This window comes from Euphorbia lathyris, chromosome 7 (genome assembly GCF_963576675.1).
Source record: "Euphorbia lathyris chromosome 7, ddEupLath1.1, whole genome shotgun sequence".
In the NCBI taxonomy this organism is placed as follows: Eukaryota; Viridiplantae; Streptophyta; class Magnoliopsida; order Malpighiales; family Euphorbiaceae; genus Euphorbia; species Euphorbia lathyris.
Genome location: NC_088916.1, coordinates 19,004,120 through 19,016,514, shown reverse-complemented (window position 1 = coordinate 19,016,514; position 12,395 = coordinate 19,004,120).

Sequence of the window (12,395 nt, the reverse complement as noted above, 5' to 3'; positions counted from 1 at the left end):
GCTCAAAATGTATCATCAATCTTTGCCCAGCTGACTGAAGCGCTTTCCTAGATCAGTAAATCCCATGAATATCTCATCAGTTTGCTCAGTGCATCCCTTCGTGTTCCTGGTTCTCTTTGTGACGATGGTGTTCCAGTTTTTGACGGTTTAAATGAGAGTACACGAAGACTGAAGGCTTACTCAAACAGGTTGACTTCTGCTGCCAAAAATGAAACCTTCCTTCCTCCTCAGCCCGATGCTGGCAAAACAGGGGAGAGAGATCAAGCTAATGGAACTCAGCATAGATCAGGGGCAGCAGGTGGAGCATCCGATAGTAAAGACAAAAAGTATTAAGCTGATCATCAAGCCCAAGTAATTGGAAGAAGTAGTTTAGTCAAACCTTAGGACTTAGCTTGTACTTTATTTTTGCTTAATATATCTATGATTGTGTGCTTGATGGCTAAATCTATGATAAACATCCTTCTATTCGAATTGATTCATCTATATGCCATGCTTAATATAATATGCTATCTAAATTGAACAAACAAACAAAATTAAAGTGAAACAAACTCAGTATACAATCTGAGTAATCAAATGTTTCAAAAAGTGACCATTTCTGAAAAAATGTCTTAATTTTTCTCAATTAAATCTTGGAAGGTTTAGAGTCAAATTAATAAATGCAACCCTTACAGGGGAGTAATTTCAGAAAAATAAAAAGTAATTCAATCATGGGGAATTTCAAAACTGAGTTCCATAATTATGTATTTTGCCAACATCAAAATGGGGGAGTTTGTTGAAACACCTTTCCACAAGATTTTGATTTGACAAAATCATCCATGATTAAGAGGCAATTAAATTTAAGTGCTTTGATTTAACTGTACTAATATGTTTGTTCAATGTTGAGTGTAAACATAAATACAAATAGATATAAAAAGCAAGACAGGACGAAGTCAGCATGAGATCATAGAACAAGCTGAGAAGAATGAAACTCAGCATGAAAGAATAGAAGCCTAAAGTTCAAGCTATTCAACAAAGCTGAGTGGAATGAAACTCAGCATCAGAAGTCTTCTTAAGAACTGACTTACAGAACAAAGTTGAGTGAAAGTGAACTCAGTATATGCGTTGACAACAAAAGACAACGAATGACAAAGCTGAGCTGAGTGAGCTTCAGGACAACATGAAGGATCCTTTTGCTAAAAGACAAGATCCGACAACTGTCTGCACCAATAATAGGAACCTCGGAAATACACAAAAAGCCAATTTTGAGATGCATGGGTCAACTGTTTCTTGCTAAATGACAAACTGACGCAAGAAGACAAAACCTGCAAGAAGAAGACAAATCTGACGACTGAAGAATTCAGACAACAGGATTGGCCTGCACATCTGAAGCTGACCAGAACCTTGTCTCTCAAAAGAGCCATTTTGGACTCAACGGGAAAATCAAATTCAAATGATTTGTTCTTCAGAATGCAACTATAAAAGGACAATTATACTTCTTGGATCATTGTCGAAATAAACAGAGAATACAAGTGAGAAAAATACAAGCTCAAAGCACATCAAAACAAAAGAAGATCTTACACCAACTTTCTATTCTTGTGTAAAAGCTAGAGTGATTCTTGTAATCATCTAAAGTGTTCTTTGTCTGAAAAAGAACAAGTCTGTATCAATTGTATTATTGAGAGTGTTGTGCTGAGTACTCGGTGTTGAGTGCTTAGTGGTAGAGAAATCTAAGTGTCTGGTTATAGCACTTAGTAGGAGTTGAGTAGACGAATAGAGGAAGGTACTCTTGCATATTCAACTGTCTTCTAAAAGGTTTGTGCTCTACCTTTAAAGAGCTCAATATTGGATTGAAAATCCCGGAAGGATTCTGGGGACTGGACGTAGGCAGAGAGGCCGAACCAGGATAAGTCGTACTGAGTAATTTCTAACTCTCGCTCAATATATATATATATATATATATATATATATATATATATATATATATGTTTGTGTTGCTTGTTATATTTACTCAGCATATTAATTGTTTAAGCTGACACTAAGTAAATCAGAGTGCTGAGTTGGAAGCTGACCACTAAAGTGTCAATTCACAACTCATACGTAAAGCAGTTTTAGTCAACATCTAACTAAAGCTGTCTTACAATACAATCAGCCGTGCTGACCAAAGCTGAGTTAACAAACTCTTAAAATTACATTAAGTCAGCATAATTAAAAGTGAAAAAGTTACATTAGTTCCTAACCTCCCTTTGGAACTAATCACACGGGACCAACATAAACATCGTAGAATCACTTCAATCTTGAACTACTATCTGGAATTTATATTTATAGTTATAAAAAAAAATATATCCAAATCCAAGAGAGTCATACCGTAAGATTTTAGCATGTGGGGATATAAATTTTTTAAAAAAAATCACAAACTCCTTATATTATATAGAATCATAAAAACGCAACAAAATGCAACAACTAAAGTTAATTTCTACATTATTTAAGAGTTAAATTTTGTAGTACAACATAAAACACAAAACAATTCATAAAAAAATATCATATAACTTTAACAAAATCCAACAAAACCGTACCTGAAGATTTTAGCTTGTGGGGATTTCAATTTGTGAAGAAAAAAATCACAAACTCCTTACATTATATAGTACAATAAATTGTAACAAATGTTTTAGTAATACTACTTATTAAATATAAATTATTAATTTGCCTCATTAATAATTTGTTGTTATACTATTAATTAATCAATACTTGTTCACAAGGTGTCTGTTATGGTTACTTCCTTTAAAACCAAAGTAGGATTACTCTGTTTCAATAACGAATAGTATTGCGACATGTGTAATATTAATTTAAAATAAATTAAATTATATTAAAAGTTGACATGCTATTACATGTTACCTCTAAATAGGAAAAATTAAAGTTACACAAGGTAGAATATAATTCTATCCACCAAACCACTTTACGGAAATTGACACTACTTTACGAAAAATCTAAAAAACCTTTAGAAATTTCCGTAACATTTCTATAATTTTCTGTAAATTAATTGTTTTTTGTTAAATTATTAATAAAAAATAATTTTAATTATATCCACCAAACCACTTTACGAAAATTAACACTACTTTACGGAAAATCTAAAAAACCTTTACAAATTTCCGTAACATTTCTATAATTTTTCATAAATTAATTATTTTTTGTTAAATTATTAATAAAAAAATAATTTTAATTCTATCCACCAAACCACTTTACGAAAATTAACACTACTTTACGAAAAATCTAAAAAACCTTTACAAATTTCCGTAACATTTGTGTAATTTTACGTAAATTAATTATTTTTTGTTAAATTATTAATAAAAAAATAATTTTAATTATATCCACCAAACCACTTTACGAAAATTAACACTAATTTACGAAAAACCTTTACAAATTCCGTAACATTTGTATAATTCTACGGAAATTAATTATTTTTGGTAAATTATTAATAAAAAATAATTTTATTTCTATCCACCAAATAGGGGTGGCAATGGGGCGGGGCAAAACCGAAAACCGTGGGATCCGAACCGATAGGGCGGGAAAAAACCGAAATTTTTGGGTGTGGGGCTGGGGGCGGGGGAAATTTTAGCCCCGAACATTAAAATTGGCGGGGGTGGATATTACTATCCCCGAACCGTGGGGATCCGCAAACCGCTCCCGAAAAACCGACCGTAAAATCCCCGCAAAATCCTCAATCAATCAATCAAATAAAATATTATATATATTTAAGATAATTAGTATTTAAATGTGATTAAAATAATAATCAGTATTGTGATAAGTTAACTAATACTATTATGTACATCTACAACAATTTAATTTAATTTTATGGTTTAATTTTATTTTATTGTATATACTGAATGCTCAGTTTTTATTATTATATCAGTACTGATATTGAATGTTAAGTTTTTTTTTATTATATCAGTAATTTAATTTTGTTTTATTGTTGCTCTAAAGTTATATTTTATAATTTCGTTTTATTGCTGATCTAAACTGATATTTTATACGAGTAACACATCATGAATTTTAAATTTGAGATTGGGTAATTTTTTTAAAATTTTATGTGGGGATTGGGGATTCCCCGAAATCCGTATAGAACCGTGCGGGCGGGTGTGAGTGTCAAAAAATCCCCGAATATTTTTTTGGGGATTCCCCAAAACCACAACCGAAAATATTGGGGACGAAATGGGGGATGCAAAACCGCCCCCGCCCCGCCCCGTTGCCACCTCTACCACCAAACCACTTTACGAAAATTGACACTACTTTACGGAAAATCTATAAAACCTTTATAAATTTCCATAACATTTGTATAATTCTATGGAAATTAATTATTTTTGGTAAATTATTAATAAAAAATAATTTTATTTCTATCCACCAAACCACCTTACAAAAATTGACACTACTTTACGGAAAATCTATAAAACATTTACAAATTTCTGTAACATTTCTATAATTTTACGTAAATTATTTTTTGTTAAATTATTAATAAAAAAATAATTTTAATTCTATCCACCAAACCACCTTACAAAAATTGACACTACAAATTTCCGTAACATTTGTATAATTTTACGTAAATTAATTATTTTTTGTTAAATTATTAAAAAAAATAATTTTAATTATATCCACCAAACCACTTTACGAAAATTAACACTACTTTACGGAAAATCTATAAAACCTTTACCAATATATGTAACACTTGTATAATTCTACGGAAATTAATTATTTTTGATAAATTATTAATAAAAAATAATTTTAATTCTATCCACCAAACAACTTTACGTAAATTGACACTACTTTACAAAAAATTTATAAAACATTTATAAATTTTCGTAACATTTTTATAATTTTACGTAAATTAATTATTTTTTGTTAAATTATTAATTAAAAAATAATTTTAATTCTATCCACCAAACCACTTTACGAAAATTGACACTACTTTACGGAAAATCTATAAAACCTTTACAAATTTCCGTAACATTTCTACAATTTTACGTAAATTAATTATTTTTTTGTTAAATTATTAATAAAAAAATAATTTTAATTCTATCCACCAAACCATTTTACGAAAATTGATTTACGGAAAATTTATAAAACCTTTACAAATTTCCGTAAACTTTGTACAATTTATGTAATGTAATAAATTTTTGGTAGATTATTAATAAAAAATAATTTTAATTCTATCCACCAAACCACTTTACGTAAATTGACACTACTTTACCGAAAATCTATAAAACCTTTACAAATTTCCATAATATTTGTATAATTTACGTAAAATAATTATTTTTGGTAAATTATTAATAAAAAATAATTTTAATTCTATCCATCAAACCATTTACGTAAATTAACACTACTTTACGAAAAATTTATAAAACCTTTACAAATTTCCGTAACATTTCTATAATTTTACGTAAATTAATTATCTTTTGTTAAATTATTAATAAAAAATAATTTTAATTCTATCCACCAAACCACTTTACGAAAAGTGACACTACTTTATGGAAAATCTATAAAATCTTTACAAATTTCTGTAATATTTGTATAATTTTACGTAAAACAATTATTTTTGATAAATTATTAATAAAAAATAATTTTAATTCTATCCACCAAACCATTTACGTAAATTGACACTACTTTACGAAAAATCTATAAAACATTTACAAATTTTCGTAACATTTCTACAATTTTACGTAAATTAATTATTTTTTGTTAAATTATTAATCAATAATAATTTTAATTCTATCCACTAAAGCACTTCACAAAAATTGACACTACTTTACCGAAAATCTATAAAACCTTTACAAATTTCCATAATATTTATACAATTTTACGTAAAATAATTATTTTTGGTAAATTTAATAAAAAAAGAATTTTAATTCTATCCACCAAACCATTTACGTAAATTGACACCATTTTACGAAAAATCTATAAAATCTTTGCAAATTTCCGTAACCTTTGAACAACTTATGTAAAATAATTATTTTTTATTAAATTATTAATAAAAAATATTTTTAATTCTATCCACCAAACCATTTACGTAAATCGACACTACTTTACAGAAAATCTATAAAACCTTTACAAATTTCCGTAACATTTCTATAATTTTACGTAAATTAATTATTTTTTATTAAATTATTAATCAAAAATAATTTTAATTCTATCAACCAAACCACTTTACAAAAATCGGCACTAATTTACGAAAAATCTATAAAACCTTTACAAATTTACGTAACATTAGTACAATTTTACGTAAAGTAATTATTTTTCCGTAAAATATTAATAAAAATAATTTTAATTCTATCCACTAAACTATTTTAAGTAATTGCAATACTTGACGTAAAATTCATAAAATCTTTACAAATTTCGATAACATTTGAACAATTTTATGTAAATTCATTTTTCGGGAGTTTTTTTTGCGCTTGAGTTAATGTATATCAATAGATTAGTTAGATGTAGCAACCGATATTTTGAAATCTTTTATTTCTGATGTAATATTATGTTGAATATTTTTTAGGGTTTGGGAGTTATTTGTTCTAAATAAGCAACTTGAAGAGTTATTTATTCCACTTGAGCAATTTGATGAGTTATTTGTTTAAAATATGATTAAGGTGCAAAAATACCGCTAACGTTTTGGGCCAGGATCAATTTTACCCATAACGTCTAAAATGGTGCAATTTTCCCCTTAACGTTGGAAGGCAGTAGCAATTTTACCCCTAATGTTGATAAATTGGTGCAATTTGAGAAATAATTGATCAAACTGTCTTCTCGGTCATAAATTTTGTCATTTACACTTCACATGTGCATCATTTTATCAGTAACAGATCGCAAGCATATGTTGGGATGTGAAAAAAATAAAAAAAAAGATACTGTCTTTTTGTACGAACTAGACAAAAAAATAAAAAAAAGTCACCGAATTCATAAATATTAATCTCCAATTCTATTATTAAATTATAAAAAATATGAAATCTCTTTTTTAAAAACGAATCGTTATATGATTGGTGCAGAATAAGAAACAAAAAGATGTGTGTTTTATAATAGTGTATGAAATTAATCCAATTTATTAACGTTAGGAGTAAAATTTCGGGTAAATTACATACGTGGTGTACAACCTTTACCCCAAATCACACTTTGGTGTATAACCAAAATTTTGTCACACTAAACCGTACAACCTTTTAGTGACCTCCCACTAAAGTGTACAGCCGGTTTTTATGACCGGTCAACGCTGGTCAACTATTCCACATCAGCATTTTTCAATTGTAAAATTGAAAAAAGTGGAACCCATTTATAAAATTACTAAAATACCCTCATCTTCTTTCTTCAACCCCTCTTTCTCATTTTTTTCTCACTCCTCTCTCTACCATTTCTCTCTCACCTCTCCCTCTCTCTGCCATTTATACGCATACTGAAATGTATTCATAAATGTTTGAGAAAAGGTAGAATGTTTTTTTTTTTCTTTTACCTGTAAGACAACATAACCAGAAGGAGCAAGAACAACTCCATATTCAACACTACAAGCTTCTTTCCAGGCGGCAACAAATGCAGGGGTGTCGTCAGTTTCTCCGTTGCCGACAGCACGGTACGACGTAACATCGAAAACACATTCCGACAACGAATTCGAATTTGAATTTCCAGGATCATTAGGGTTCGGGTTAGAAGGAATCGAAGGAGTCGTCAGAGGAGATGAGGAAACCAAAGCAAAATTCTTAAGTACATGATTATCGAGGAGATTTGGAATCCGAGTTAGATAAGTCCAGGAATTGTTAGAGGGGTCGAAACACTCAATCCAATTAGAGGTACTCTGGCGACAGAAGGAAACCCATAATACATACTTTTCCGGCGGGGTGAGCGGGGGAACAGTGGAAGAGATAGCTCCCATTTTGAATTGGTGGAGTAATTTGAAGTGGAAGAGGAAATATGAATGGAGATATAGAGAAAGATCAGTGGAGATAACGACTAAGAAATGGAGATGGAAGATGGGGAAATTCTAAAAATGGAGGTGAAATCTGGGTTTCTTTATTATCTTGTTGAAGATTTGATCATATGTGTAGGGTGGTTTTTGGTGTGTTATTGTTTATTGCGTTGTCGTTTTGACATATATGTTTATCATTCTGAGATTTTTTCGAGGTCATTTTTTAGCAGAAATGGCATTTCACAGTTCCAAGTTAAGTTTCTGAAGGGATTTGTCAATGGCGGAAGAGGGAGAGGGATAGGGGAGAGAATTTAGGAGAGAAAAAATATGTAATTAATATAAAAGAAAATTAAAAAATCAAAAAAATATAATCAGGGTAAATTAATCATTTAACATTAGGTGGGATCCACTTTTAATTGTTAGGATGTTAAAAGTGATGAGGTGGCGCGTTGACCAGACGTTGACCGGTCAAAATTACCGGCTGTACACTTTAGTGGGAGGTCACTAAAAGGTTGTACGGTTTAGTGTGACAAAATTTTGGTTATACACCAAAGTGTGATTTGGGATAAAGGTTGTACACCACATGTGTAATTTACCCGTAAAATTTCTCATGGCTTCCAACGTTAGGGGTAAAATTGCACTATTTTAGACGTTAGGGGTAAAATTGCTCCTGATCCAAAAGGTTAGGGGTATTTTTGCACCTTAACCCTTTAAAACAAGCAAGTTGGAGGATAAATTATAACAAATCTAAATTCGGGGTCAGTTACAGTATTGAAATAACTTGAGGGGGCTGTTAAGATATTAAGCGTTTTTTTAATGTATCATATTGAATTTCTCCTCTCCAGCACTCTAACACAATCGCGCAACTCAGTCTCGGAAAAGAAAGGAGCTGCTGACTGTCGGCCGCCGTTCGTTTTGTGCTACCGTCCCCGTTTTTTGTCTCCGTCGCCGTCGCCGGAAGTTGGGGAAGCTAGGTATAGAGGTAAGCTTTTAAATTAAGGTTTTGATTTTAGGTTTGTGATTTTAGGGGTTTTGATTTTATGGTTTTAATTCTAGGGTTTTTTTATTAAATTGAATTGATAATGTAATAGTTAAGGTCTCTAATTTAATTGATGATATTTAGGGGTTTAATTTTAAGACTAATTGAATTGAATGTGATATTGTTAGGGTTCAATTGAATTTAGGCTTCAACTTTTTTGATGGTTTTAATATGTGTATTCATGAAAAGGATGGATGATACATTTATTTTATCATACTTGTTTGTTCTAGGTTATTGATATCCACACTAAAATGAAGGTATGTAGAAAAAAAACATAAATCTTAGTAAAATTCTGTAATTATATACAGATTTGAGTAAAAGCTCTCTCTTTCCATTGAACAGTAGCCGGAAGCTATTTCAAAAATTTAGAGAATTATTAGAATTTGAAGTTGAAGATGGAATATAACTTGAAGATCTCTAAATTAGTAATTTGTTAATCTCTAACATATACATATAGGGATGACCTTTGTCTCTTACAGCAGAGAGGGCAATTGTCCACATATAGTTGTTCATGGTCTTAGGGGCGATAGTTGTTCATAAGACCAGATGTAAAATAGTTTCGGTTTGACCAATATATACTGTTAGTGAAACCCTTTTAGTTTGTAGGGAAAAAAATTTAAAAAAAGGCAAAAAAAATTCTCTTATGTATTTGGGTAGTAACTATAGTTACTTTGTATGTTTCTGGCATTGTAGTGTTTATAATGTTCCGTTAGATTTAAGTATGATAACTTGCTGGATTTGATTTGATGATCTTCGCCGTAGTCACCTGCAAAACAGAACCGGAGACAAGATCTTCGGGAAAACTCTCCGACGATCAAGTCAGTTTTAAGGGAAGTTCGGTGAATTGACAATAGTATTGTGGACAAAATGTAAAACATACCTCCCCATTTGCTTCTATGTCCTTTTTATAAGTGTTCCTAAGTAACCGCCGAGGGCGGTTACTCTTTCCAGACCACGTCCCTTACGTGGCTACAAACGTGGTCTCGTTTGTTTTGAGTGGGAGGTTTAATGCTCCGTTTAGGATTTCGGGGCGGTTACTCGCTTTACCCGCTTCCTTTATTCGGAGCCCGTTTGATCTTGGACCATGGGTCTAAGTTGGACCATGGGTCTAAGTATAGGTTGGGCCTGTGTTTAAGATTCAGCCCGGTTTGGCTTCGCAGGTCATCACATGCCTCCCCCTTAGTTTGGCAAGAGCCCTTTAGGGTCTTTTCATATGTTATAAGGGACTCTTCGTCTTTGTCTGGATATTCAAAATTCGAAAGTTGTTCGATTCCCTTCAACCTCATTTCTTCTCCGACGTCAACCCCTTAGCGTTCGTTCTTCTCTGTATTCTCTCTCACATGTAAGTTTTCCTTTCCGTAACTTGTAACTCGTTCGACTCTTTTCTTATTGCTGCTCGTCTTTCTTCGTTTAATATGTCAAACCCTGACCTCGATTTCGCACCGTTCGACGAAAATTACGTTCGCGAGGTGTCTCATGAGGTTGATGAGATGGTTGATGAAGCTTCAACCAGCTCTCCTGGGTCTGATTCCCATCCCGCCTATTTTCTCCATATGGCGAATACAGCTGATGAGGGTCTAGGTTTTGACCCTAAGAAGTTGATTCCACCACCTGTCCCGACTCCCCGTTTATTACCAAAAAAGGACAGGTCGGGAAGCCTGGTTTGCCGCGAGACGATTGAGGATTTGCGGGAGCAGTATCCTTGGCTCCAAGGTCTGGAAACCATCATTCCCGGGGAGAATAGAGGACCGGGCGACTACCCAAAGGGGTATTTCACCATTTTTGTCGCCCAAATTATCTGCGGTTTCACGTATCCGCTGGCGGATGAGATCGCTTCTATCCTTGGTGGTTATGGAATCGCACCAGGACAACTGCATCCCAATGGATGGGCCGACTTGACCCTGGATAAATTTTTGGCGGATTGTCTGGAGGTTCCCTTCTCGCTCAAGATTTTCTCCAAGCTTCATCATTTCAAAAGTTCGGCGGGGTATTTTACTTTCATCCGTCAGAGCGGTTACTACGGTTTTGACGAGAAGTTGAACAAAATCCACGAATGGGACCGGTCTTATTTCTTTATCAAGTTTAACGAAGGGAATCCAAACTTCCTTCGCCGCTGGGGCCGACCCAATGTAAAGAGTTTGAACTTCGGTTACCCCAGCAAGGAGGAATCCGCTGTTATAAAGTTCTTGAAGAGCACGCCTCCTTTTGTATGGACATATGATCAGGCCTTCCACATGCTAAGAAGCCGAGTAGCGATTGCCTACCGCGACGGAGATCGCGTTGTCTATATCCCTTATCGCGTTTTTGTACAAGGTACTTTTTTTTATTTCCAAGTTGATGATTTCTTTTAACCCTTTGCAGGGGTGATCCTTTATCTCAACTCGCTGCAAATCGGGAGGCGAAAGCCCTAGCGAGAAGGAAGAAGCGGATGGAAGGAACAACTTCTGTTGCAGGGGCGAATTCTCCCGTGGGGGCGACTCCTTCTGTTGAGGTGGCTTCCCCCCCAATTGCTTCCGCTTCACAAGGCCATGCTTCCGCTTCCGAGGACCTTCCCTTAACTAGGAAGCGAAAGAATAATGCGGATACGGAGTCTTCTCGCCCCAGGAAGAAAAACACCTCCGTATCTCTTACTGTTGGCGGTACTCCCATATCCGCCTCATCTAAAGGAAAGAGCAGTACTCCAATTCACGAGGTATCTTGATCTATTCCCTCTTTTCGTGTTGTTTATTTTCCCTTACGAGTTATTTGCTGTTCTCCTGATCTCTTTCCTTATGCATTCGCAGCCAATTCCCGATATCAGCGGGTGGTGGACTAGGACCTTTGGTATGGCCGTGAGCTTTTCCTGTAAGGACATTGTCTCTTCCATATGCAATGTCCTTGGGCGACTCCCCTCCGCTTCCCGCGTGCGAGAACAAGTACCGCTTCCAACTGCCATGGAGGGGATCGAGAAGCGTGCCATAGAGGTATATTGTTGTCTTGGGGGTAAAAGCTTAACATTCCCTTTCAAGGATCTCGCGTCCATAACAACCGCATGTTTCTATTCGCCCTTTTTATTCGTGAATCGCCTTATATGCAGATTATCAATTTCGCGGAGGGCGCTCTCCGCAGGGACGCTGAGCGAACTATAGAGTTGGAGAGCCTTGGTACTGAATTGGCGACTCAGAAGTCACTTTTCGATGATGTCCAAGGCAAGGTAAATGACCTTGAAGGTGCTTGTCAGAAGGCTATGAGCGAGAAGGAGGAAGCTCTCAAATCCCTCCAGGCTAAGTCCAATGAGCTGCAAAAGGCCCTTGATGATCTAAATTCATCCAAGGAGGCTCTGGAGATGCAAAAGAGGAGGGCCGAGGAGATCATAGCTGAAGATAGTGCTCGCATCTATTGGTATGGGGAGCGGATTCATGCAGCTTATGAGCATGGGCATCCAGATCGAGTACTTAATCGCCCCAAGGT